The sequence below is a fragment of the Protomyctophum parallelum genome (assembly GCF_964188405.1).
Source record: "Protomyctophum parallelum genome assembly, chromosome: 20".
Lineage (NCBI taxonomy): Eukaryota > Metazoa > Chordata > Actinopteri > Myctophiformes > Myctophidae > Protomyctophum > Protomyctophum parallelum.
Window position 1 is genome coordinate 14,637,957 of NC_139718.1, and position 27,318 is coordinate 14,665,274.

At 42.7% G+C, this 27,318-nt stretch overlaps 1 protein-coding gene across 2 annotated transcripts in view; it reads left to right on the top strand.

Annotated features, from left to right (window-relative positions):
• LOC310878541 (KATNB1-like protein 1) overlaps nucleotides 1-27,318 on the top strand; it is a 94,023-nt gene that overhangs the window by 10,190 nt on the left and 56,515 nt on the right. For both annotated transcript variants that reach the window (XM_083792873.1, XM_083792872.1), the window contains exon 2: nucleotides 5,126-5,261. The gene's annotated coding sequence lies outside the window, so the exon portion shown is untranslated. The remainder of the gene's footprint in view (nucleotides 1-5,125; nucleotides 5,262-27,318) is intronic.

Here is a 27,318-nt window from a genome sequence, read left to right on the forward strand (position 1 = left end):
CTCGGGGCTTTGAGTCACTCGCCTTATGTCTCTGTTGACATTCCCTCACGTTTCAGAGCAGATACCCCGCCGATTCACAAATAGCAATTCGGAGGTTTTTCGGGTCTGGAAAATAGAACGGTGACATTTCAGTAGCTTCTGGGGATTTCATTTCGACGTCGTAATTTTTTCCCTATTTTTCAAATAATTTCTTGCATTGACCTCTGCTTCGAGTCAGTTCTGAAGCAGGTGACAAGGTGCTGTCAATTACACAAAAATGGGACTGGTAACCGAGACACATAATATTCAACCAGACTCTGGTTGAATATTGTAAAGTCGTCTCTGGAGAGTCTGCAGGGACTTAAAAATGAGTTACAGCATTTCTAGCTCATTCATCATAGCTAAGGGTTCAAACTTCAAGCTGGAGAGGGCTTTGCAGATTGCGGCCAGGATTCCTCTCGTGGACAGCCCACTTTGCCAACGAGCACAGCCACAGCTGCAGAGGGAAAGAAAGCCTCTTTCTTCTATGTGAAATCTGCTGCGTTGACTCGGTGTCACATTTTGCCACACTCACATTCGAATGGGGCACATGCAGCTAATCGAGGCGAGTTCCCCCGCGAAGACCGTATGAACACAGACTGCGGTACATCCTGGGGAATGTCCAACTTAAAAGCAGTATGCACAAAGTGTATGTTGTTGATTGATGGATACTTTTCTTGAACACAATAAACGGGGTATCTTTACAAATGTTGAAATGGAACCCACCACTGGCACAGTATGTGCAGAGTATTTAACGTGATGTTGGCCACTCGGCCAGTAAGAATTCCGAATCTCAACAAAAGACGGTGGTGTGTGCAACACCGTATTGACAGGAAAGAGGCAGAGGAGAACGTGATTCAGTCATATGGGGCAGCAGTGTGTAGTCGAGAAGGGAATAAAATTATGTCTGTTTTGAGGGGCACAGAGCCAAACCGAGGGTGCACGGCGGCCATGGCCTCCATGAAATGCCTGCCCTGCATATCACATTAATCACATTACATTAAATTCCTGCCCTGCATATTACATTATACATACATTAATTACAGTGCATTATATTGATTGATTGCCCATGTGACCCAGAATAATGTTGTTCACCCTGACCCCAAAGAACTCCGGGACCTTTCTGGTCAACCGCAGATCATTCTCAGACAGGAAGCAACTGGAACGGAGGAGAAATGTTCCAGTAATGCGTGAAACAATGCCGAAGTCCTCCCGTCCGTCCGTTCGCCAAACACTTGCCTTCCCTCGGCGGATTCCAAAACACTGACATGGCTAATAAATATGATGAAATATGTGTTTACTGATAGGCTGTTGTGAAACGCTGCCTCCTGACAAAATTGCGTATTATCCTCCATACTCCAAAAACTCTTATCTGATACCGGTGTATATAGTATCGATTGTTGTCTTTCATATTTCATATACAGATTATAAATATTACAAATCAGTTATTGTGTACATCAGTATTTATTCTTAGATGTAGCTATTGTTGTGTCCAACAATATGTGACCACATTGCATCGTAATCTTCGTTGGCCTCCGAGCTCCGACTGACCGCCAGGCGTCAGTCAACACCCCGCCACCCTTGTCCTCTCTCTCTCTCGCTCACTTGCTGCCTTGCTCTCTCCCACAATGTTAAGTTAAACCTATTTCCTGTTAATAACCTGGGTGAAATATGCGGCATTGGGAGGTAAAGGGGAGACACTTTATTGTGAAGGGACGACAGAATGAGGAGAGGTGTTGCTGTGTAATTGTCGAGAGTAATGGCTGCGCGCGATATTGAACAGTGAAAACTATTTGTATCAATACACCCGCATCAACAGAATAATGATGTCATAGGTATATTATAGGGGCTTGAAACGGGCCTTCAGATTCTTAAGGCTGCCTCATTCGTTCCTTTAATATAATATGTGCTCAATGAACTTGTAGGGCTGGACCAGTAATCCATTTAAGTTACTTCCAAACAGGACTATTTTTGTGGTGTTGGAAAGTAACCAGACTCACAATGCTGGTGTTATATTAACGGTACATACCTTTACACTGTGATATTACTCTAGTCTGCGGGTACATACCTTTACACTGTGATATTACTCTAGTCTGTGGGTACATACCTTTACACTGTGATATTACTCTAGTCTGTGGGTACATACCTTTACACTGTGATATTACTCTAGTCTGTGGGTACATACCTTTACACTGTGATATTACTCTAGTCTGCGGGTACATACCTTTACACTGTGATATTACTCTAGTCTGCGGGTACATACCTTTACACTGTGATATTACTCTAGTCTGCAGGTACATACCTTTACACTGTGATATTACTCTAGTCTGCAGGTACATACCTTTACACTGTGATATTACTCTAGTCTGTGGGTACATACCTTTACACTGTGATATTACTCTAGTCTGTGGGTACATACCTTTACACTGTGATATTACTCTAGTCTGCGGGTACATACCTTTACACTGTGATATTACTCTAGTCTGCGGGTACATACCTTTACACTGTGATATTACTCTAGTCTGCGGGTACATACCTTTACACTGTGATATTACTCTAGTCTGCGGGTACATACCTTTACACTGTGATATTACTCTAGTCTGCAGGTACATACCTTTACACTGTGATATTACTCTAGTCTGCGGGTACATACCTTTACACTGTGATATTACTCTAGTCTGTGGGTACATACCTTTACACTGTGATATTACTCTAGTCTGTGGGTACATACCTTTACACTGTGATATTACTCTAGTCTGCGGGTACATACCTTTACACTGTGATATTACTCTAGTCTGCGGGTACATACCTTTACACTGTGATATTACTCTAGTCTGCAGGTACATACCTTTACACTGTGATATTACTCTAGTCTGTGGGTACATACCTTTACACTGTGATATTACTCTAGTCTGCAGGTACATACCTTTACACTGTGATATTACTCTAGTCTGTGGGTACATACCTTTACACTGTGATATTACTCTAGTCTGCGGGTACATACCTTTACACTGTGATATTACTCTAGTCTGCGGGTACATACCTTTACACTGTGATATTACTCTAGTCTGTGGGTACATACCTTTACACTGTGATATTACTCTAGTCTGTGGGTACATACCTTTACACTGTGATATTACTCTAGTCTGCGGGTACATACCTTTACACTGTGATATTACTCTAGTCTGCGGGTACATACCTTTACACTGTGATATTACTCTAGTCTGCGGTACAACCTTTCAGGTCGAGACCCACAAGATATATTACATGTTTCCCGCCATCCATCCATCCATCCATCCATCCATCCATCCATCCATCCATCCATCCATCCATCTATCTATCTATCTATCTATCTATCTATCCATCTATCCATCTATCTATCCATCCATCTTCATCTGTTTGTAGAGCTTGTAGATCTGCTATTTTGGGGGAACCGTTCCCCCCAGAATAGGCATGCTGGGTGGGGTTCACGTGGATAACCATTTTGAGCCCTATATACTTAAGTTCCTTGCACAACGGAAAACTACAATATTGTCAGCTTGTGGCTATTTATGAAAAGTAAATGGGAAAAGAAGACTTTTTTTGAAACATTTTGTCTATGATGATGTTATACACAGTATAGAGGGTATGCGTGTGACATCATCATCAAACCCGGAAGTTATGCATGGAATGCCTACTGAGTGGCAAAAAACTACTTTCTGGTCTGGACAGCCCATACATCCAAACAGAAAAGTCCTATTTGATTGCATTAAACAACATTAAATAATGTTAAACTCACTTTGCATGTTGCTTTGCCACTCGATGGGCCATTCACTTTAAGCATGCGCATATCCTCTATACCCAAAATGTTTAAATTCTCTTTTCATTAAGATACTTCACTAACTTACTACATTTCTTTGGACAGTTTTTGTCCATGCAAGCTAACCTACTCCCATGCTGTGTGATACTGGACTTTGGCCATACTCCCATGCTGTGTGATACTGGACTTTGGCCTTGTCCTGCTGTTTTAACTAGTAACAGATATGGCTTTGTAAAACAACAAAAAGAATAAATAAATCCATTGTTCCTCACATTCTTTCAGCTGCTACAATAAAACACACACAGATGAGCTGTTTCCATTAAAAAAAAAGGTGTTGGAATTTTACAATAAACAAAAAACTGGTTAATGACTTCGCTCATTCTTTTGCAATTAACGTCATTATTGCCGTTGCGGTGCCATTTATCAGAAAAGAGATCAATCACTTCGTCAGTCTGGAAATTCTGTGCATCAATCGGTTTCCATGAAAGTTCAGGGACAGATGATTTGCATAATCTAAACCAGCCCTTTCATTTTCTGATAAGTTGTGAGTCATGCCGATTTCGGTAAACGAATCGTAACATAATTAGAGATGTAGGCCTGTATTCGTCAGGGTGCAAATAATGTTTAAGGATAAAACGGCTTTCAGTCTATCATTTCAGAATTGTATTTCTTTATAACTTGATTGATTGATTGAATACTTTATTAACAGTTTGCAAATACTACAGTACTAAGGTACGATTATACAATAATGCTAAAAGGATAAAACCAAAAGCCCTAAGTAAGGACTAAGGAGTATTCAGGAGTATTCAATTATAATTATTAAAAATAATAATGAAAAATCAATAAATAGCCAATCTACAGGTCAGTCAAGATTGATGTTGTGAGGCAGCTTTGTATTGTATATCGGTGATTATCCGTATTCGGCATACAACATGGCTTAAGTGGTTAATTTATTGTCATAATGCTTATTATTGTCAGTATGACCACTCATTTCTACAATAACCCAATGATTGAATGATGATCCTTATTTGTTTAAATTGGTTACACAAGGCTTAATAATTCATCGCGCACGACAATAGTGGCCTGTTTGTTCTTTGACGGATTAACAAACAGCAGATTGTTCTTTTTTCCTCTCTGTTGGAATGCTGTGAATACAAATCATACCAGACATTCCAGAGGTGCCGCCATTGGCAAATCCGTCAGGGTTCAAGGTTCAAGCCCTTGTGCATTTTCCATGCAGCTCATGTCCACCGCCAAACCTGTTATGTCATTTAAAGTCTACCTTCCTACCTTCCTTCTGCTCTAAAGGACGTTTTACTGAAGGTCGCAGCTCTCCAAGCTGGCACTGAAGATAGGAGCTGCCATGTATGGGCAAGACTACTGGAATCATCACTGCAGCTTCCTTGTATCTCCGATGAACACGCCCCCCCCTGGCTGAGAAACGGTACGTACCATCTCACATAATATATAAGTGAATGTCTGTGGTTCTCAAATGATGTTCTTATTTCAGTGACCCCCCATATCCATGTGGTTTCATTTGTGCACTCTCAGAGTTACAGACCTGTAGGGGTCCATTTGGTTCCATTTGTGCACTCTCAGAGTTACAGACCTGTAAGGGTCCATTTGGTTCCATTTGAGCACTCTCAAAGTTACAAAACCTGTTAGGGTCGATTTGGTTCCATTTGAGCACTCTCAGAGTTACAGACCTGTAAGGGTCCATTTGGTTCCATTTGTGCACTCTCAGAGTTACAGACCTGTTAGGGTCGATTTGGTTCCATTTGAGCACTCTCAGAGTTACAGACCTGTAAGGGTGAGGGTCCATTTGGTTCCTAAATTCCAATGATTTATCTGGGGACCCCCACTGGGGACCACCTCGACGTCCCCCACTTTAAGAACCACTGATATATGTGATCTCTAGACGATCTGTATAAGAGCCAGTGTGTTTACTTTGTCGGTACTGGGTGAACTGTCGTGTGTGTGTGTGTGTGTGTGTGTGTGTGTGTGTGTGTGTGTGTGTGTGTGTGTGTGTGTGTGTGTGCGTGTGCGTGTGCGCGCGTGTGTGCGCGCGCGTGTCTAGTCATGTGTGCGCGCGTGCACATGTGTCTAGTCATGTGTAAATGGAACTATGGCGTTTGATACACTGCCAGTCTGGGATAATTTATCTCTAAATTCTGCTCACATCAGATGATGAAAGTGTTTTTTTATATAAATACATGCTGGCTGCCATGATATGGGTTCTGATTCAGTGTGGCTCAGAGTGAGAGTCTGTGAGAACTGAGACTAAATTGTTTATCTTGTGGGTGGTCCATTCCAAAGTCGTCACCGACGGGCTCTCTCGTGAGACTTTTGCTGACTGAATTTAAGTGTTGACAGATTGTTATCATAATTGAATCTTACACACACACACACACACACACACACACACACACACACACACACAAACACACACACACACACACACACACACACACACACACACACACAGGGCGGCGTTTAGAAGATGCGCTACTGAGTGTCTGACATTTCGGTGTATTGTCCAATGATGATTAACCACTTAAACCCAATACTGAGGCTCTTATGCTAGGTCTGATGATCTCCGATCTCCGAACATCAAATGTTTGGACAAAATTAGCAAATCTACACGCCTGTTGTTTTTAACGTGACACGAACCGCATGAATTACAGAGAGCGTTATTTTACTCTTCGATGTACTGTGTGCATTACAGAAGTGACAATTAATCTGAATCTGAATACAATGTTCTGATTCTTATTCACAACGCATGGCGTGGCAAGGCCAGAATAGGGTTCATGTCTTAATGCATGTCCTGACACTGATCTGGACAAACCTACAGGGAGGTTTCACGTTCATGATCACAGGCCCCCTGCACTCTCTTGGTTTATTTATGGCTGGCCAGCAGTGCAGGAGACTCGTGGGAGGCTGGAGCCCCCAGACGGTTATCTCTTGTCTTTGTGGTGTTCAAAGACATCGCCGCCGGGTGAGACACACTTCTCAAAAGGTTTTCATGTCAAAGCCCCCAAAGTGGTTCAACTGATTTTGATGCTACTGTATGCTGATTGGGGGGGGAATCACAATGAGACGTCAAAGCCTCTAATACGTCCATGAAACTACACAGCTTAGACAACATGGTTTTACTGAAATACTCATTTTCCTGCGAAAGGGAGAGAGGGATGGGAGTGCAACATACCAACCACCCTGTGTGGCATGGCCGTGTGAGGTCAGACGGGGCTCTGAGTTATGGCGCTGTTCAGCCGGCGTGTTTGGGTTCAGCCGGGTTCAGCGGCCATCCTCCCCCCTGAGGGGGGGGGGGGGGGCTCTCTGGGGGGGGCTCTCCTCGCCACGACGTGACACAGATCTTTATAAGTCATCTACTGGTGTTCGCAATGATTGATCATTCCATGCAGTCATACGGCCGCGTGTTAGACACCTCCCAATGTATGAATGAATGAGCCATTGTAAAGCACGTTGAGTACCTAGAAAAGCGCTATATACAAAATGCAATTCATTATTGCAGACAGAAAGACAGACAGTAGATAGATTATGCTATTACATGCACACAGACAAGAGGAGAGATGAGCGGTCCATACTCCATACAGTACATACATACAATACAATACATACAATACAATACAATACAATACAATACAATACAATACAATACAATACAATACAATACAATACATACATACTATGCTATTATGTAATGCACACGCATTAAATGAAAAGAGGAGAGAGAGTGAGAGGGGGATGAGAGAGACAGAAAGTGAGAGGTTTCTGTAATGTTGTCTGTTGCAGTAGCAACAGATGAGAGAGAGTGAGAGGTGGGGATGAGAGAGACAGAAAGTGAGAGGTTTCTGTTGCAGTAGCAGACTAAAGTTGAGTCAGTGTGTCACTGCTGCTTTGGCAGACGCCTTCTAGAGAATCCCTGAAGATGAATATTTCTTCTGCGGATGATTTATTAACTTCTAGAACAAGCTATTGCTCCATAGCAAGATGCACCGAGTGCTTGCACCGAGTGCTGTGTTCCAAATGAAGGGAACAGCACAGCACAGCACAGCACACAACAAGCTGTTTCACTAGCAAATCATCTGGGGCAGCGTACTGTATGTAAGTCAAAGTTCTGAATTCAAAAATGTACTTGAGTAAAAGTACTAACATATTGGCATTAATATATAGGCTAAAGTATCAACTGTAAAAGTACTCAATTTAGCAGAATGTCCCTTTTCACTCGTTTCAAGATTTATTTTTCTTCCTAAAAGTTATTTTTTTTAATTGTCAATTGTCATAAAATAGGCCATGGTTTCATTACCAATAATCAAAATCCAGAGCATGAATTAATTTGAAGTAGTGTATTTAGAAGTAGAAACTAATGACAAATGACCGATAATGAAGTAAAAGTACTCAAAATTGGAGTATTGTACCTATGCACAGTACTCAAGTAAATGCACTTAAGTTACTTTCTGTGTGTGTGTGTGTGTGTGTCTGTGTGTGTGTGTGTGTGTGTGTGTGTGTGTGTGTGCGCGCCTGTGTGTGTGCGTGTGTGTGCGTGCGCGCTTGCGTGCGCGCTTGCGTCGGTGGGGAGCTGTTCTTCATGTCGGCGTCTGTTCTTTGTCTGGGTGAGGCGAGAGGAGCAGCTCTCTCTCGTTTCCTTCTCCCCGTCTCCCTAGCTGAGGTAAATATGACTCACTGAGTCAGCAGCTGGTCTCCGTCACCACCCCCCCCCCCTTCCCCCCCATATCTCCCAGGATTCCACTGGCGGCCGGCCCACGGCGGCGGCCCGGAGAGACGTCATCACTTCCCCTCCGTCCTTTTATGGACATGGTCGTCATCCGCATGGGAGGCACTCGTTCGTCCATCACGACAATCATTTGGATTGTGTGAGAGTTATTCACACGACTCATGCGTCTGCAATGCACATGTTCCATCGAGGCGCTTTTAGCGCATAGACACAAAAGACACATGTATGCGCATGTAGTGTACGTGCGCGGTCAGGACGTGTGTGTGTGTGTGTGTGTGTGTGTGTGTGTGTGTGTAATCAGTCTCCCACTGTTGACATTCTGTACAGTGTACACATCTATTCATAGGCGATATATGGTCTCTCAGTAGTAGTTTCATGTCAAGGACCCCCAAATTGATATGTATTTGGCCACGGAAAGGTGTTGTGCCAGGGACCCCCAGAAGAGAAGGGTTGCATTTAAAATAAATCTAAATCATCAACCATTTTCCAAATATTTTTTAGATCTTCCCAAATATGTTATGCTTGTATATCTGCTGTTTTTGAATATAAATGGATAAAGTGGTTGAAATGATCGTGATGCTGTATCAACTGCTTTAGCTGGGGACCCCCTGGTACCCACCCAAGGTCCCCTGCTGGGGGTCCCCAGACCCCACTTTGAGAACCACTGCCCTACATGTCACGTCTTTCACTCATGTCGTTTCTGCTGCGACGACACTACAATATCCCCATGGGAATCGACGGAAGGTTTATCCTAATCTTATCTTGTCCACTTTCAACCAGGCATCCCCGTTTTAAGGATGTCATTATGGGCAAAGATGTCTGATTCCAAAGATTCCAAAGTATATGGTATATATAGGGCGTAAAGTGGTTAAACTCTTGTGGTCTGACAACTTGGGAAGAGCACAGCAAGCAACATGTGCACTGATTTGGCCCATGATTTACAGTGTCTGTTCAAACGCTCCATGTTATCACTGTTTTACAGTGTCTGGTCTGATACATCATGGACATCTAATGGCAAAGACTTGGTCTTGTCTGTGGCAAAGTTAGATTTTCTGTTTTACACACCATTATAATGTTCTTATTTTGATCATCAAGACCCACTTACTGAAAGTCTCCAGGTTTTATTCAGAATAAGTACATGACAATTATTTATTATGACACTAAGGCACATTAGGAGTCCACTAGTTCTCAAATGTTTTATTTGCAAAGACCCCCTTAACTCTGAGAGTGTTCCAATGGAACCAAATGGACCTATAAGGGTCCATTCGGTTCCATTTGAACACACTCAGAGTTACAGACCTGTTATGGTCATTCAGGGTATCTATTTATGTGTTTCTGGTCATATTATTGTCCACTCATTTTGTATGTCCGTCGCACAAATGGAATGTTGACAAAAATGTCCACCCCAAGCAAACATGGTGATGGCTTACTAGTACAGTACTTTAGTGTAGTATTTCAAATTTTCAATACTTACTTGTACTACATCTCGGGGGGAAAATATTGTACTTTTACTCGACTACAATTATTTGAAAACGTATTATTACTCGACATACATTAACCACTAAAGCTCTCAATATATTTTGGCTATTTGAAAATGGACGATCTAGTGAGATTGTATTTCAAAAGATGTTTTATACATTTTGAAAACTTTTAAATAGGACATTCCGCATAATGAATACTTAACTTTTAGTACATAGAGCACCGAAGTCTGACGTCACTTTCAGTAGAGGGCGTCAGTCGCCAGGTTCATGTATTTGTTTAGTTGCATTGAAATCCCCATTGAGGCGATTTTAGATCGCCTCATATAACAACTGTGTTTGAAAAATAAACATGTCACCCCGGCCGCTTCACTCATATGGATATGAAGAACCAACTGACTGAGAGAAAACACTAATGTTACTGCTGCTGAATTAGTTACATTTTCGCTAGAAGCAGACTGTATCATATATGAGTGACTGACTGTTGCAAACGATACAGAGACTCCTCCCTGACAATAACGCAGAGACAGCTTGTTTATTTTTGGACCACAACGCTTATAGTAGACGATATTAAGATCACCCCATGTTATACTCCAGAGAGAAATTATTTCCGCGAACCAGGGGAATGGAAGGGATGAGCGAGTTACGTCAGGACTTCGGTGCTCTATTAAGTACATTTTGATACCAATATTTTTGTACTTTTACTCAAGTACATTTTGAATTCCGGAATATTGTTTTTTAAACTTGTAGCCCAAAGACCCTGAGAGAAGCGTTTACCGTCGCTTGTGTTTGTCATGAAAACATTATGTTCTATTATTACATTATATACCTGTCAGACATCTGCGAGTGTGTGTGACTGTCTGTGATGCCGGAAAACCCACTGTGCGCTTATAGGCGTGTGGTGCGGGAAACGGATGATGGCGCAATTTTTGGATAATGACAATCCAGCTATCTCCTGTACAGGAACTGCTGGCCAGACTGAATGAGAGAGTGGGTTCCACACCAAACCCAATGCAGCTGTGCTCTCCTCCTGCAGGGGAGGGACGTGGAGCACCGGGTGGATGGTCAACCTCGCTCTGGCAAACATCCACTCAGACGAAAAGAGTTGATTTCTTTTTTTCTTCTTCCTCCTTTTAAACCTTCACCAAATGGTCCTAAAACCAGTGGTGGAAAGTAACGAAGTACTGTACTTAAGTAACATTTTGAGGTATTTGTACTTTACTTGAGTATTTCTAATTTCCAGTACTTCTACTCCACTACATCTCAGAGGCAAATATTGTACTTTTGCTCCACTACATTTATTTGAAAACTTTATGACAAAACATAAATTAACCACATATCGGCCATTTGAAAAAATAGCCTTTCGGCTTTTCGGCTACTTTCAAAAGATGTTTATACATTTGGAAACTTGAATTGGCACATTCTGCATAATGAGTCATTTTACTTTTAGTACTTTTTATTACATTTTGATCCCAATACTTTTGTACTTTTACTCAAGTACATTTAAATTGCAGTATTGATACTTTCTTTTTTTGTCTCCACCAGGCCGAAGGCCTAGGGGGAGAGTATGTTTTGCACTCCGTCCGTCCGTCCGTGTGTCCGTGTGTGTGTCCGTCCGTCCGTGTGTCCGTGAGCAGCTAATCTCGGCCACCGTTAACCCGGTCGATGCCAAATTTTGCACACACACTCCCTGGATGCCAACGATGAACCTCTGCCTCAAACTTTCCAGAACGGCCTGTTATAGCGCCACCAAGAGGCCGCTTTGTGCAAAACAAGTTTTTGCACAGTACACCTACAGATTTTGTCCAAACATCACGCAAATTGGTACACAGTCTCTCTAGAGCCATTCAACGAAACCAGTCTTTCAGATTTCCAGAACGGCCTGTTATAGCACCACCAGGAGGCCGCTTTGTGCAAAACAAGTTTTTGCACAGTACACCTACAGATTTTGTCCAAACATCACGCAAATTAGTACACAGTCTCTCTAGAGCCATTCAACGAAACCAGTCTTTCAGATTTCCAGAACGGCCTGTTATAGCGCCACCAGGAGGCCGCTTTGTGCAAAACAAGTTTTTGCACAGTACACCTACAGATTTTGTCCAAACATCACGCAAATTCGTACACATTCTCTAGAGCCATTCAACGAAACCGGTCTTTCAGATTTCCAGAACGGCCTGTTATAGCGCCACCAGGAGGCCGCTCCAGGAGGCCGCTTTGTGCAAAACAAGTTTTTGCACAGTACACCTACAGATTTTGTCCAAACATCACGCAAATTGGTACACAGTCTCTCTAGAGCCATTCAACGAAACCAGTCTTTCAGATTTCCAGAACGGCCTGTTATAGCGCCACCAGGAGGCCGCTTTGTGCAAAACAAGTTTTTGCACAGTACACCTACAGATTTTGTCCAAACATCACGCAAATTGGTACACAGTCTCTCTAGAGCCATTCAACGAAACCAGTCTTTCAGATTTCCAGAACGGCCTGTTATAGCGCCACCAGGAGGCCGCTTTGTGCAAAACAAGTTTTTGCACAGTACACCTACAGATTTTGTCCAAACATCACGCAAATTGGTACACAGTCTCTCTAGAGCCATTCAACGAAACCGGTCTTTCAGATTTCTCAGACTCCATCCTGATTGGTTAAGATTGGCTTCCAAAGTTCACAGGAGTGCTCAGTTTCAAACAAAATGCTGCAAATCATGAACACATCGCGTGATTTCCGTGAAATTGTGCACCCACATTCCCACTAGGCAGAGGACGAAATGCCACATGAACAATTTCAACTCAGCCTCAAGGTGGCGCTATAACTGGCCGAAAAGTGTTTTTACCTCTAACTGCACGGATCTGTGGATAACTTTGTATGCCAACTCCCTAGAGGCCAAGGAAAAACCTTTGCCTGGAATTCTTCACATCTGCTCATCCTGGTGGAGACCTGTGCCCAGTAGGGCACTTTTTCTAGTTTTTAATGGTTTTTTGTGGCTTTTGCGTTTATTTTATTACTTTTTATGGAGGGACAGACAGTAGGTTGACAGGAAATGGGGAGAGAGATGGGGGGATGACATGCAGTAAAGGCCGTCGGGATCGGGAGTCGAACCCGCGGCACACTGCCAGACTGGATTACCAGCCACGGTACCTGGCCCAGGCCAGTATTGATACAGTATTGATACTTTTACGAGTACTTTTTCCCACCACTGCCTAAAATGAATCATAGAACTGCGTGGCTTCTCTAGTTGTCATGGCTGTTGTTTACAGTTGAGTGGATTCCACTGTATTGAATGTTTAAACCCAGGTGTTTGGTTTTGTCATTCCACTCCCTGACAGGACGGTCAGTTCTCTGTCTCGCACCATCTCCTCTTCCTCCCCCCTCCCTCCTCATCCTCTCTCTCTCGCTCCATGTGAGATATAGGCGAGGTGTCGCGCAGCGTGCTGCTTTTTTGAGCAGACGCTCAGGAATCCTCGTATTCCTTTCTATTTTGGCCAGGAGGGCCGGGGAGATGAGAGCCGGAATCCGTCTGTGTCGGCTGACAGTTCATTTCTTTAGACAGGTGCCTCTCGCTTGCCATTTATCCACTGGACACGGTGGAAAATTAAAGCCCCAAATTCTTGGGAGATGGTCAGTGGGGCGATCAATCTCTCCCCGGCCCCTGACCCATTCTGCTCCCCGGCCCCTGACCCATTCTGGCCCCTGACCCATTCTGCTTTCCAGTCAGAATTCTCTCTGTATCTCTGTATCTCCAATTGTGTGATAGAGCCCGAATGTTGTTTTTAGTTTAAGGTACATTTTTACGTTTATGGTATGGAAAGTTCATTTTGTGGCATTAAAGCTTATTCTGGCTTGGACCTGGTGTGACATACTGTAGTTATAGTAATGTAGTTCTAATCCAAAAATAGCATCAAACCATTGCTCTTTTTGCCTGGAGAACAAAATGTACTCTTTGCGTAAACTAACCAAACTTGTTAGCTTGGCTGAGCTGATGATTGATTGATTGATTAATTTACCAACAACAAATAGTGTTTCATAACAGTTTTATAGTGTAAACCACATAGCATGTGAATACAATTTAATCATACTTAAAATGAGTTGCCAAATGCGACACACACGGCGCAGTCCTATACAGCAACTCTCTGAATTAAACCAACGCTGAGGATCTGACCGCGTGTTATTCCCAACTCCGTTCACTGTGTGAAGTGTTTATGCTACCGAGCGCATTTCTGATCAAAAGCAAAATACAAAGTTGTGTAGATTTCGCCTTGGAGAGAGGGCCATAGTATTCAGAGAAAAGCCCACATCACCAAAGGGTATAAACATCATTCTTTGATTATCAAGTTTACTGATTCGGGCCATAAACTGTTCCGTTTCCATAAACAGCTTTTTTTCAGGGCAGGGCTGGATAACGGGCAAGTCGCTTGACTTCCCCGAAAAATGTTCCAACTCAATTTGTGCTAAAAAGCTACTTAATCGGTTACTAAGGAAAGCAATGTTAAGCATAACACAAGCATTTGACTCGGTGTTGATATAATAATGAGGACGACGCCCACGGACCATATTTCTTTGAGAGCTCATGTTATCAGGGCTAATCATTGTTAGTCACAGTTGCTGAAGACGGGCTCAAATGGTGCCAAACATCGTACAGTAATGGTTCTGTTTCTGTAATATGCTATAAAAGGATTGTTACGTGGTCCGAGGCCTCCTTCTGATGCAGGAAGGGAGAGAAAAGCAAAAAGATTAGTCGTATCTGTTATCTCTCTGCCACCCGTGAACCCAGATGAGTCGTATCTGTTATCTCTCTGCCACCCGTGAACCCAGATGAGTCGTATCTGTTATCTCTCTGCCACCCGTGAACCCAGATGAGTCGTATCTGTTATCTCTCTGCCACCCGTGAACCCAGATGAGTCGTATCTGTTATCTCTCTGCCACCCGTGAACCCAGATGAGTCGTATCTGTTATCTCTCTGCCACCCGTGAACCCAGATGAGTCGTATCTGTTATCTCTCTGCCACCCGTGAACCCAGATGAGTCGTATCTGTTGACCATATTCACTGTTTCTCAACCCATTTAGTCCTGGAATACATTGTTAGGCTTTACCTTTCAATTCGGGAAAGCATCTGTGTCATTTGGTTGTTACGATATTGTCACTGCCTGGTGGAAACCTTGTAGATACCAAGTTTACAATGTGTATGTTTGGTTTTTTTCGTAAATGAAAGCCCTACATCATCATCGCAAAAGCAGTGAAAATAGTAGATCTACAAGCACAACCAACTAACATGAAAATAATACATAATACGGTCTCAAATAAATGTACATGTGGCAGCATACAGTATGTGAGAGTATTGACTGTGCAGAGCTACATGACGAGTTAAGTTGTATGCGATATTACCCCCAATACAAACTGACTGCAAAAATAACCTTAATAATAGAGAAAATATATCATAAATGAATACTGAAACCAGATATGAATACTGAAACCAGATATAATCATTAAGGAAAGTTTATGCATGTACTATGTGTACTATGTAAACTCTTCATTTCCATTTTTCAGCCATTCAGTTGCAATCTTATTTAGCCAATCTAGCCAACTTCTATGGAGCCAGGACAGAAGTTAGTGACGTTGCCAAACAGATTCAAATCTGATGATGATCATAGCTGATCTATCATCATACTGTAGCTGATCTGTCATCATAGTGACGTCTCTTCACCTCTCGTGGCCAGCGAGCACTGTTGTGACCGATGATGCCTCCCTCCCGCACGGGTAGAATCCACACTTCAACCCGCCAGACTCACCATAGCGACTTCCACAAATAAGCACAAACAAACCACTTCACATGAACGATATTGATGTAACCCAGGAGATTTGTTGGGGGGTCCGACGTTCGTTCGGATCCCTCCCCTCCTCAGAGTCCTCCACGGGTGGAATCGAGCGCCAGCAAGCGAGTAGCGTTGTGTGCGAGTGCTGCTGCCTGCTGCTGCTGCTGCTGGATTGTACCGAGAAACACATGCATGTGGGAGACGGGAGCGACCGCGACTTGCAGCCAGCAAGCCAGCGTTGTGTGCGGGGGCTGCTGCCTGCTGCTGCACACCCAGACCAGGCACTATAGCGATTCTCATCATTTCAATTAATAATTATAAAACAATTTCACATGAACAATATTGGTAAAACTAAGATATTAATATATATATATATATATATATATATATATACACCTGTGTGTGTGTGTGTGTGTGTGTGTGTGTGTGTGTGTGTGTGTGTGTGTGTGTGTGTGTGTGTGTGTGTGTGTGTGTGTGTGTGTGTGTGTGTGTGTGTGTGTGTGTGTGTGTGTGTGTATATATGCTGTGTACAGCAGCAGCAGAGATAACTGAATTGTAATTATCCACGACCAATCTGCCTAACACCTGAAATTATTGTATAATAGCACACATTATGTGTAGGTATAGCATTATGTAAACACATCAGCAATATGTATGACATCTACTTTGGTCCCACATATTACTGTATGTAGACTTGATCAGTTTCAGCATCGCCTTGACCTGGCTGCTCCGGTGATCATATTGAGCAGTTTTCTTGCTCATGGACACTTCGACACGTGGCCCGGGAATCAAATCCGTGCCCATTGAGCTATGGCCTCCCCTGGAATATTGTACTTTCCTTTATGATTTCATTCATAAAGGAAAATTATAGCTCAATGTTTCATCCTCTTTAGTGCATTCCTAACGTTTATCAGCGTTGGGATGACAGTAATGATGGGAAAAGCCCCAACCGTGCTGTGGGATTGCATCAGGAGAGGAGGTTTTCATTAGGGGTGGAAACAGCGAAAGATTGTTGACTTTGGCGATGTCTTAACTGTCTTTATTCTTCTCTCCTAAAAATGTCTGGATCTCAGAAACCGTGACAGCTACACTACAGCTCCCAAACTTGGCAGATTATGTTGGAAATCTCACCCACTACTCATTTTATATTTATATGTCTAACCAAACGTTCTCAGCTGAGACCCAAAAGATAATTTTGTTGTGACCCCCGGGACCGATACAAAAATACATTATGAATGAATTACTTAAGCCTTCTAAAATTGTGAAAATAGACTATCTACAAAGGTCACAAATCTGGTGCTGATTGGCCCAGACACACACACACACACACACACACACACACACACACACACACACACACACACACACACACACACACACACAGTAAATCATTTCTTGCCACTCAGTAGGCATTCCCGCATGACTTCCAGATATGATGAGCATGTCACACGCATACCCTCTATATGGAGAGAAGTGGTTTCTCCTAGCAACAATATATTGTGTGAGTGAGGGTTCTAAACGGTATTGCAAGGTGGTTGACCAATATAAGATGACCCATAGAACGGCAGAGACAATCACTCACCAGCTGATGCATACCGTACAGTATGGTACAGTACATGCCTTTGCAAACAATCCTGCTTCTTTCAAGAGAAATACTGTATCCACCCATAGTCTGAAATACACAAACTTGCAATCGTATCTGTGTGGATTAAACTAAGAATACTACTTACTACAAATGGTGTCAACGTCCAGATCTTATACATACAGTGAGGGAAGTCCATTATCGATTGAAGTCATTCAGATATTGATCGTGGATCAGTGTCTTGTGACGTATTCAGTCCTGCACACCCAGTAGTCACACTCAATTTGAATGACCTCTTACATCATTTTAGTTTGTTTTATTCGGTTTCCCATAATTCGTTTTATATTACTACTTTGCTTTGGACTTCATAATTGTACAGCAATTCATGTGTTTTCCATTTTAGGCTTGACTTCATGGATTATTTATGATTTAGTATGTTTATTTATTTATATATATATTTTCTTTGGTCATCTTTGGCCTGTACTGTAAATCAGTTTGGCTCAACTCCTGTTAGGGTTTTTCAAGAGTGCTATATAAATGAATAAAGTTGACTTGACTCAACCCACAAGGACCACTGTGGGTGTGTTGTAATGCTAAAGCCATAATTTAATAATACTGCCCCTGCTCCGTACTGACCGCTACTCTGCCCCATGGAACATAGCTGGAGGCTGGCCAAGGTTGGCCCACTGGTGTGAATGACGACGACGGGGCAACCATACTACATTAGCTGCAGTGTCGGGGCAGAAACCTCTCATCTCTGTGTAACTTTTTGTGTTTTTTCCGTAAATGAACGCCCTATCAGAACGCCCCGTAACATCACAGTTTTAAAAAAGTGGGTGAAATGTGTTTTTGCACGTAGTTTACTAGTTCCCATCGTGTTATTAGTTTTTATCTTATTGCTATCTTATTTACAATATAAGTAAAGGGTTTCCAGATATTTGTAAGCTTGTTTCAACGGCACACCCTTTGGGACTCTCTTATCTTATTTAGAGGTTGTACAGCCGCACAACCAAGAGGTCCCTACTTGATCATGCTATGCAAAAAACATCAAAAGTGTCACGCAAAAGGAGCAGATCCGCTAGCTTTATTTTATATTTTTTATAGAGGGACAGACAGTAGGCTGACAGGAAATGGGGAGAGAGATGGGTGAGAGACTGTATGCTGTAAAGGCCGTCGGGATCGGGAGTCGAACCCGCGGCACACTGCCAGACTGGGTTACCAGCCAAGGTGCCTGGACCGCTGAGCCACGGCCCAGGCCGCGAAGAGACGTGTTTTGAGCTTGTTTGATCGGCAAGCCCACAATGTGTTGCAAGGCGAGTGAGTGTCTAAATCCCCCCCCCCCATAAAACGATGCTAGGGTTCATGAGGTTCAGGGGAACTTTTCTGCGTCTTGTGGGATAGAGAGACTTGGGGCGCCTCCTCCCTGGCTCACCCACCCATACTGCTCTGTAGTGCTTGGCTCCCCAAACCGGGGCCTGGACGACACCATGCCTTCGCTCACTGGCCCAGACTTTAACTTTCCCTCTCATTTAAATTCAGTGACTGGTTTTATATTCTAGTTTTATTATACCCTACTACCTGCTTCAGTGGTGGGCGCACGCCGGGGCGAACACGCGAGGAAATGAGTTCAAGGCTCACGAAGAGACTATAGGAAAGCCTTTCTATAGCATCCTCTGGAGACGGAACCACAGCCCGTTAGAGACTATAGGAAAGCCTTTCTATAGCATCCTCTGGAGACGGAACCACAGCCCGTTAGAACCGGGGAAAGAGACTATAGGAAAGCCTTTCTATAGCATCCTCTGGAGACGGAACCACAGCCCGTTAGAACCGGGGAAAGCCTCCATGTAATTTTTTATTTTAGCGTTGGCTATTCAAAAATAGCAGATGTACAAACTAGCAGATGTCACTTCGTGCCGCGCTGCGAGCTTGTACATCTGCTATTTTTGTGGAGTGTTGAATAATTTTGAATAGAGGGTATATGCGGTGCGTGACATCTTCATCATACCCGGAAGGGTACTGATTGTCAAAAAAAATCTATTTTCTGGCCTTGGCATCCAAACATTAAAGTCCTATTGATTGCATTAAACTCACTGTCATCCCAACAGTTAATGGACGTTCGGGTATAGGAGCGGCCACATTTGCTCTCATTATACTCTGAGGCCATCTCCTATCAACCGTGGATGGGGGATCTGTCGTAGCCAGGGAATGGACTCACACCCCATTTTATATACTGCGTGCTGCGCTGACAAGGCCCGCGAGATGAGATTAGCGAAGAAAGAGGGCTGACGAAAGCGGTGCCGTGGCGGAGCCATGCCTTGCGTCATCTGAACCCGTGCCGGTTTGCTCTGATCGATGTGGATCCAGATGAACGCATGGGAGACCTCGGAGCGGAGGAACGAGCCTGAACATCTGCAGCTCTGAACTCATCTTCCCGCCATTTTCCCACCCCCCGATGACCGAAAACACCTCCTTATACCCCCCCCCCCCCATCGTCTGGCCTTCCTAACACCTGGCACTGAACCCATGCACCTTTTTGGACCAGGACCCGTGTGATGTTTCAGCTGAACGTGGCAGTATTTCAACGTGGGACCATCTCACAGGATGGTTGTCTGAATGCCACGTCATGAAATAGTCGATTTTCGGGACTTCCAAAAAAGAAAAAAAAATGCACATTGGTAGATCTGCACCAGAAGCAGTGTGGCTTGATTGCACAACCACACCATTGAAAAGAAATATGCGATCTAGAAATAGACAATTTCATGGTGCAACGATTATATTTGATAAACAATCGACCTTTTCAGTCCACTTATCAATACCGACCAAAAGATAATGATCATTATATCAGGGGAGGGGGGTATACTGTAGTTGTATTGTGTTCACTATCCGTGCATTTATAATGTCTTAAAGTGCGTGTCCACATACCGTTGTGATGCGGACACTAACAGCATTATCCCACAGCTGATGGCTGGGAGGACTCTTGGTGCTGGACAGGGCCCAGATGGCAATCACAACTCCTTAGAGAGGGAGAGGACGACACAATAAGAGAGGAGGCAAGGAAACAGGCCTTGAGTCATGGAGCACAAAGGGGTGAATCACAGCTCTGAAGGGCTGGGTGACTGACTGCTGTTTGGATCTGTGTCACCAACTCTAAAGCCCAATTTATAGCCTACTTACTTAGTTGTAGTTGTACAACTGTCAACTGTACAACTGTGTCGTGCGGCAAAAGTCTACAATTGACCTACAAGTTTAAGCTGAGCTCATAAGTCTGACTCAATAAGAGCTAGCTAGTTCTGGGGAACCCCAGGGGTCCTTAAGGGGGATCAGAGTGTACAAATGGAAACAAATGTGGTTCTATTTGTACACTCTGGGTTAAATTAACACTCATGATTAAGGCCAGACCGCACCAATACAACTAGTCCCAACTCCTTACAACAAAACAGTTTTTTGAGTGGTGCAACCACTCCAAGGAACATCAATGTCCGTGTTCACCTATGTGTTCACTCACCCACCTACAGTATGTGTTCTGTTCATTAATGAGCACCAGTATAATGAGTACCAGTAGGGGCGCTGTTTGCCAGAAACAGAGAGACAGTGCTGCACTGTTGCCAGAGAGAGAGAGAGAGAGAGAGAGAGAGAGAGAGAGAGAGATGGCAAATTGAGGATAATGGTTGCAAGTAGTTGACATTCTCTTATGGGTGTCCCTGGCATATTTCTTCAAATGGTGGTCCGTGGGATAATGCAGAGTATGTGTCCTTGACGTGAACATTGAAAAACCTTAGTCTGACAATCACTGTGCTAGGCGAGCGACAGCGGTTTACGACGGAGCATGAACGACCAGAGAGCCGCTCGCATCAGGTGTGTATACTTGACAAGAGTGTGTGCTGACGAGCCCAAAATGATCACTGCACATGTCCAGTATAGACATATACTTTATGCACATGGTCCATAGCTTTGGGAGTTCTCAACAACATGGAGCAGAGTTACTACTACAACAAGTCCATTCGCATCTTTTGGCCATCGTTGCAGTGTTGTTTTTGGAAGCAAATTTCTATTTTAGTTTTAGTCGTCGTCTCCTGAATATAGTTTTTACTTAGTCTTAGTCACATTTTAGTCACCTGGAATGTATTAGTGTTAGTCTAGTTTTAGTCGACTAAATGTCATAAGATTTTAGTCGACTAAATCTACAGGCGATTTAGTCGACTAAAATCTATTTTTGCGGGCCTTGTTGCCGTCATAATGACTTATTTTACACTTGCTGAAAATAGCCGATCTACAAGCTCACAGCGCGACGCGTTGTGAGCTTGTAGATCTGCTATTTTCAGCATGCAACCAAGTGTAAAATGACTTATACTGGATCTCTTGTCCACTAGTCCCTTCCTAACATTTTAGTCTAGTTTTTATTTGTTGATGAAATTGTCGGTATATTTAGTCTTAGTTTTAGTCACCATAGCATAGTTTTAATTTAGTTTCCATTTAGTTTTCTTCAGTGGAAAAAGGTAGTCGACGAACATTTTTCGTCTTAGTTTTAGTCGACGAAAACAACACTGCATCGTTGCATAATGCTTGTGTTCACTCGTGTTTTCCTTAATCAGAAGATTTATGGGATTCGTGGGTTTAATTTGTTACAAATACAAGATGCAGAGAGGAGATAATTATCCGCAGCGGATCATTTGTTTTGTCTATCCTTGGTTAGGCAATCTTTCGTTTTATATTTGTGTGATCTTTTGCAGAGTCCCTGACAGGCTTTCATTTTCAGCATTAATGGACTAATATTTATCAAACTCAGTTCAAGGAAGGGGCATGCATTTAGTCTTCTGGCTTTTCCACGTCACCAGAGTAATGGGGTTTTGTGGCCTAATAGTTCCGCCATCTTTTAAAATAGTGCGTCCTTTTCTCAACCTTTCCCTGCAGGTTACGAGTAGGGCCGTGCTGTTTCCAACGGGGGAGTGAAAGGTATGGGAAAGGGAGAAATAACAAAAGCCAGTTCAGTCATTGACAGTTTACATACCGTACAGACAGGACAGAGTAGTGTGGACACTTGGATCACGGAACAGGAAGCACTAAACCAAACATGACAGAAATATCTCACCGTCGTGCTGAACCGTTGTGCTGATCCTGAGCGTATAACTGAAGCAGACAAATCAAAGACTAGAGCACTGAAGGGATTTGACGGCAACGTGTGATATGAAACACCCGCTTCGAATGTTATCAAAAAGCTACCACAATAACCACATTGACGTTTACTTATAACATCATTTATAGTTTTGGCTATGACAAAAACTCACAGTGATATTAAGATATATAGTCTTTGATATACAGAGTTTCTTCAAAGTGGAAATGCAGAGACTGTTTGCGGCCTAAGTACTCTGACGTAAAGGAATCTTCATATAGAAATGGTCCTCACAAATGCTCATTATAAGACGGCATCATTTCCATCTACTTGCTCTAGGATGTAAAATAATGTATTAAAAAAGGAATCGATGCCCTTACAGTTACACTGATTGTAAAAGTGACCGTGCAGAATGGCCCAATCATATTATTGAATTGTTTGAATTGTGTAATGCAATAATGTGTCCGTCACTTTAACGTTACAGCTGGTAAAGGTGGGGCTTTAATGTTCTATATCTATATCTAACCTAGTGGTTCTCAACCTATCAAAAGTAATCGACAAACTATTCTAAAAGTACTGGTCAAACATTGGCCAAGTATTGTCAAACAATGAGGCAAAAACGGCGAAAATAGCAGATCTACAAGCTCACAACACCTCGCAATAACAACTACTGTACATTGGTTGGACGTTCATTTTCTCCACTTCCTGAAAAGTAACCGTTTTGACATTTTGTTTTGAAAAAGTTTCCACCCGACAGCGCCGACAATCCGACATGCACCAAATGCGGCCGTCACGTGTGCTCAACGTGACATCACTAGCTGCCAAATAAAAGCCGTGTGGTGTGTGCGTGCGTCCGCTCCACCCACAGCGTGCACTCAGAACCAAGAACGTGAAGACAACAAGACGACGTGCATGTTATTGCACTTTTCATAGCTTTCGGAGGACATTATTATTATCATAGAGGGGGCCGTGGTGTTGCTGCACACCGCTGGGCCGAGGATGAATGCTCTGTGACCTCCCTGGGATAAAGTGAAACACATTTCCACACAGTTTCATCATAATAAACGTTTGACTTTTTCACAGCGGGAAGGACAGCCAGCGTCCTTTCTCTTCCAAAAGCATTTCATCTTAACCCTCATACATATGTAGGCTGGAATGGAATCTGGAGTGCAGAGACCGTGAAGTCTGCACGGCAAGCCGTGGGACGTCTGCCGATTTGAGGGTTCTATACGTGTTGTATTTTCTGTTATTGTGGGGAAAGCTTTCGCAGAACATCACAACGCATCTCGGCAACTTAAATGAAAGCACTGCTGCAATGTAACACTTTGCACTGCATCTAAACATTTGCTTGAGTTAAAGTACAAAAGTATTGGCATCAAAAAATATACTTAAAGTACCAAAGTGAAAGTACTAACATATTTCAATCGTCGTTCAAATGTTTTGGAAAATAGCAGATCTACAAGCTCACAATGTGTTGCGACGCGTGGTGATCTTGTCACAATGTACATCTGCAATATAACGTGCTACAGTACAAAAGTTTTCAAACTGTGGAGTAAAAAGTACTATAATTGACATTTGTACAATACTGTGAGATGTAGTGAGAAGTATGAAGTGTCAAAAATGGAAATACTCAACTAAAGTAAAAAGTACCTCAAAATTGTACTTTAATGCAGTACTTGAGAGTAATACTCTCCACCACCATGAATAACATACAGCAATGGCTTTAAAGTTTAACCCATTACAACTGGGAAAGCATCTGTGTTATTTTAGATATACAGTAGCACGCATTGGCATATAACATACTTTTGCTATTCAAAATTAGCAGATATATTGCTTGTATAGCAGCAATTTTTTCATTGTGCAAATGTGTGCAAATGTTTGAATATATATCCTTTTTAAAGCGAACATTTTAAACTCAAACCTTTGCTTCTGATAGTTCAAATAGTTTTGTGATGGGGGTCCGTTGCCAAAGGCATAACATTTTGCCGGGGGTCCATGACATGAACAAGTTTGAGCACCACTGATATATAGCAACATAATGTTTTTCAGAAAACTGTTTAGGATTTAGAAGACATTTTGTAGAAACGGCCTCAGCTCTTAAATGCTTTTAAACACTGTATGTTTCCCTTGCATTACCCTTCATACATTTGCATTATAAATGTGTGAAGCAGGCGTAGACCACATCATCATGTGCAACAACAGTTTTAGTTACTACCTGCAGCGTCCGCATGTCTGTAATGATTACTTCAAGACTCGTCCTAGCTATTGTTTTCACAACTGTTTCAAGCTCGTCCAGTTTCCTTTGGAAGTGCTCTGCAAAATTCCAAATTTATAATGGATTCTTCCTATGATTAGCGCTACCAATGCTAAAAGGTGATAAGTGGACTGAAGGCACACATTACACTTTCAGTGCAAAATGTATGCAAAAACATTGGCCAATAACGTGGTCTTTTGTCAGAAGTTTGGTCAGTGGTATGTTGCGGTAGCTGTGAAGGTTTTTGACATAATCATGATGACAGCGGTTTGTTCCGATATCACCAGAAAGGCTGAAGTTTCAACGTGGAAGGGGAAAGGTTCATTGTGAGATTCAACAGAGATGGGCTCGGCACAGAATACATCATCGCCGATGAAGAGATTTATAATCAATTTTCGTTAACGACCCCCAAAAGAAACAACCCATATTTATTGATGGAAAATACGATGGCAATAAAGGCTTGAACGGTTTATTAGCTTAGTTTAATGTTCTGCTTTCCAAATATGGAACCAAATCCAAAAGAATGTCCACATAAATCAGCAACATAAACAAATGAAATTGTCATTATTTGAAGTATTGCTGTTGCTTATTTGAAGACACTGTTTCTGACCAGCGAGCAGCATCACTGCATGAGGACAAATTTCCATTGTGCGCCGAGGGGAACCTTTTTTCCTGGTATAGTGTTTCTAACACATCAAGCATGGGGATATTACGGATTTCAAAGGAATAACAGCAAGTTCTCTTTTTTTATTTCTGTGGAAAGTCGTCTTCTGTATCCATGAAAATATAAGCAAAGGAGTCACTCTATGATACGTTGCCAGGTACATTCTTCTTGAATAAGAAGAATGTTTGGTTTCTGAATGTACAATGAGGTGGAATGGTCTAGGTGTTCTTGCTCCCGGTGTGCAGCAGGTTGGTGCTTTGCATGGTTTCCTCCACCATCGGTGTACAAATGTGTGTGTGAAATTTGTGCTGTGAATGGGTGAAGCGCTTTGGATAAAAGCGCTACAGCATATAAATGCTATGAATTTACCAAGATCTGAATAAATGAACCCCAACCAGCATCCAACAAAACATAGGCAACAAGAAGTGTGTGTGTGTGTGTGTGTGTGTGTGTGTGTGTGTGTGTGTGTGTGTGTGTGTGTGTCTGTGTCTGTGTCTGTGTCTGTGTCTGTGTCTGTGTCTGTGCGTGTGTGTGTGTGTGCATACACATGGCATCCTGGCATCTATTTTGTATAGTTTAAATTTACAGATTATTTTTATATATACTGTTTAGACTGATAATAGGTTCTTGGTTTACCTACAGTATGATCCTAGATTACTATTTCTATGCGTTTGATGTATTACCTTATGTGTTTACCTTGCTTACTGTAAATCGCTCTGGATTAAGAGCATCTGCTAAATGTCTACATTTTAACTGATCTGTGGCACTTTAGATTTTAACTCTAACCGTTATTTTATACTTGGGATATTAAAGATATAGCAGATATACAAGCTCATAATGCGCCACTTTGTGCCTATGAGCTTTAGATGTTTTTAATATATATACTGTATATAAATCAGTGCTATTGAACACCCGTCAAAAAATAATTAACCAATGAAAAGTATTTAAAAAGCGCTTCGACAAAAAACACCTAAGTCCACTTGATCTGGATGTTTTTTTTTCATTTCCTGAAAAATGTACATTTTGGAGTCAGGTGGTTTCTTCCGGACAGCAGAGATATACCTTATAAAACTTCCACTTTTAACTAAAATCGAAACGAAACCTGTAGAATTGGCCTCAGGTCTTGGTCAGGTTAAATTGTGCATTTCATGGTGGGGGGTCAGCTTATGCCAGGATGGAGAAGAGACTATAGGATGCTTGGACTACTGTGTGGGCCAGGTTTTCGTATAAAGAAGGGATAAGGGAAAGACAGACATCTTGTGTTGGCAGTGTGCCGAGGATGTGAAATGCATTTGATATCCGGACCCTCTGCTCTGCCTCGGCCTGCATGGTCCGACTTATGGGGGATCAGAACTTTACACGGCTGCAGACCCAGTCTGTCTCTATCAGATAAAGAGTCCCGAGAGGGCTTTCCAGTGGCTCCTCTGATCACCACGTGGCCTTTCTGAACTCTCTGCATGAGGAGGAATGCAGTAGCTCTATGATTACTACTATAGTATCCAATCACGGGGTCACGGTTGGAGGCACAGGTCACAGCCGGACGGAAATTAGATTATGGAGCTATTTCATGCGTCCCTATACAGGATTATTCCCCTCCATGTTTACAGATACTTCGTTTCGATGCATCGTTTCCGTTCCGTCGTCTTGTAGTAAAAAAACAAAACAAACAAAAAAAGAAGTTACGTTCTTGGTATGATTTGAACAAAATGTCTTGAAATCTGCCTCTGTGTAACTGCACTCCGGATCCCGCCCTGGCCGCCCGCCGCTGTTGTTATCCGCACGTGCTTCGAAATCCTAAACCTCTGCATGGTGAGCACGTGTCCACCGCGTGTGAACAGTTCAAGGGTGGGAGG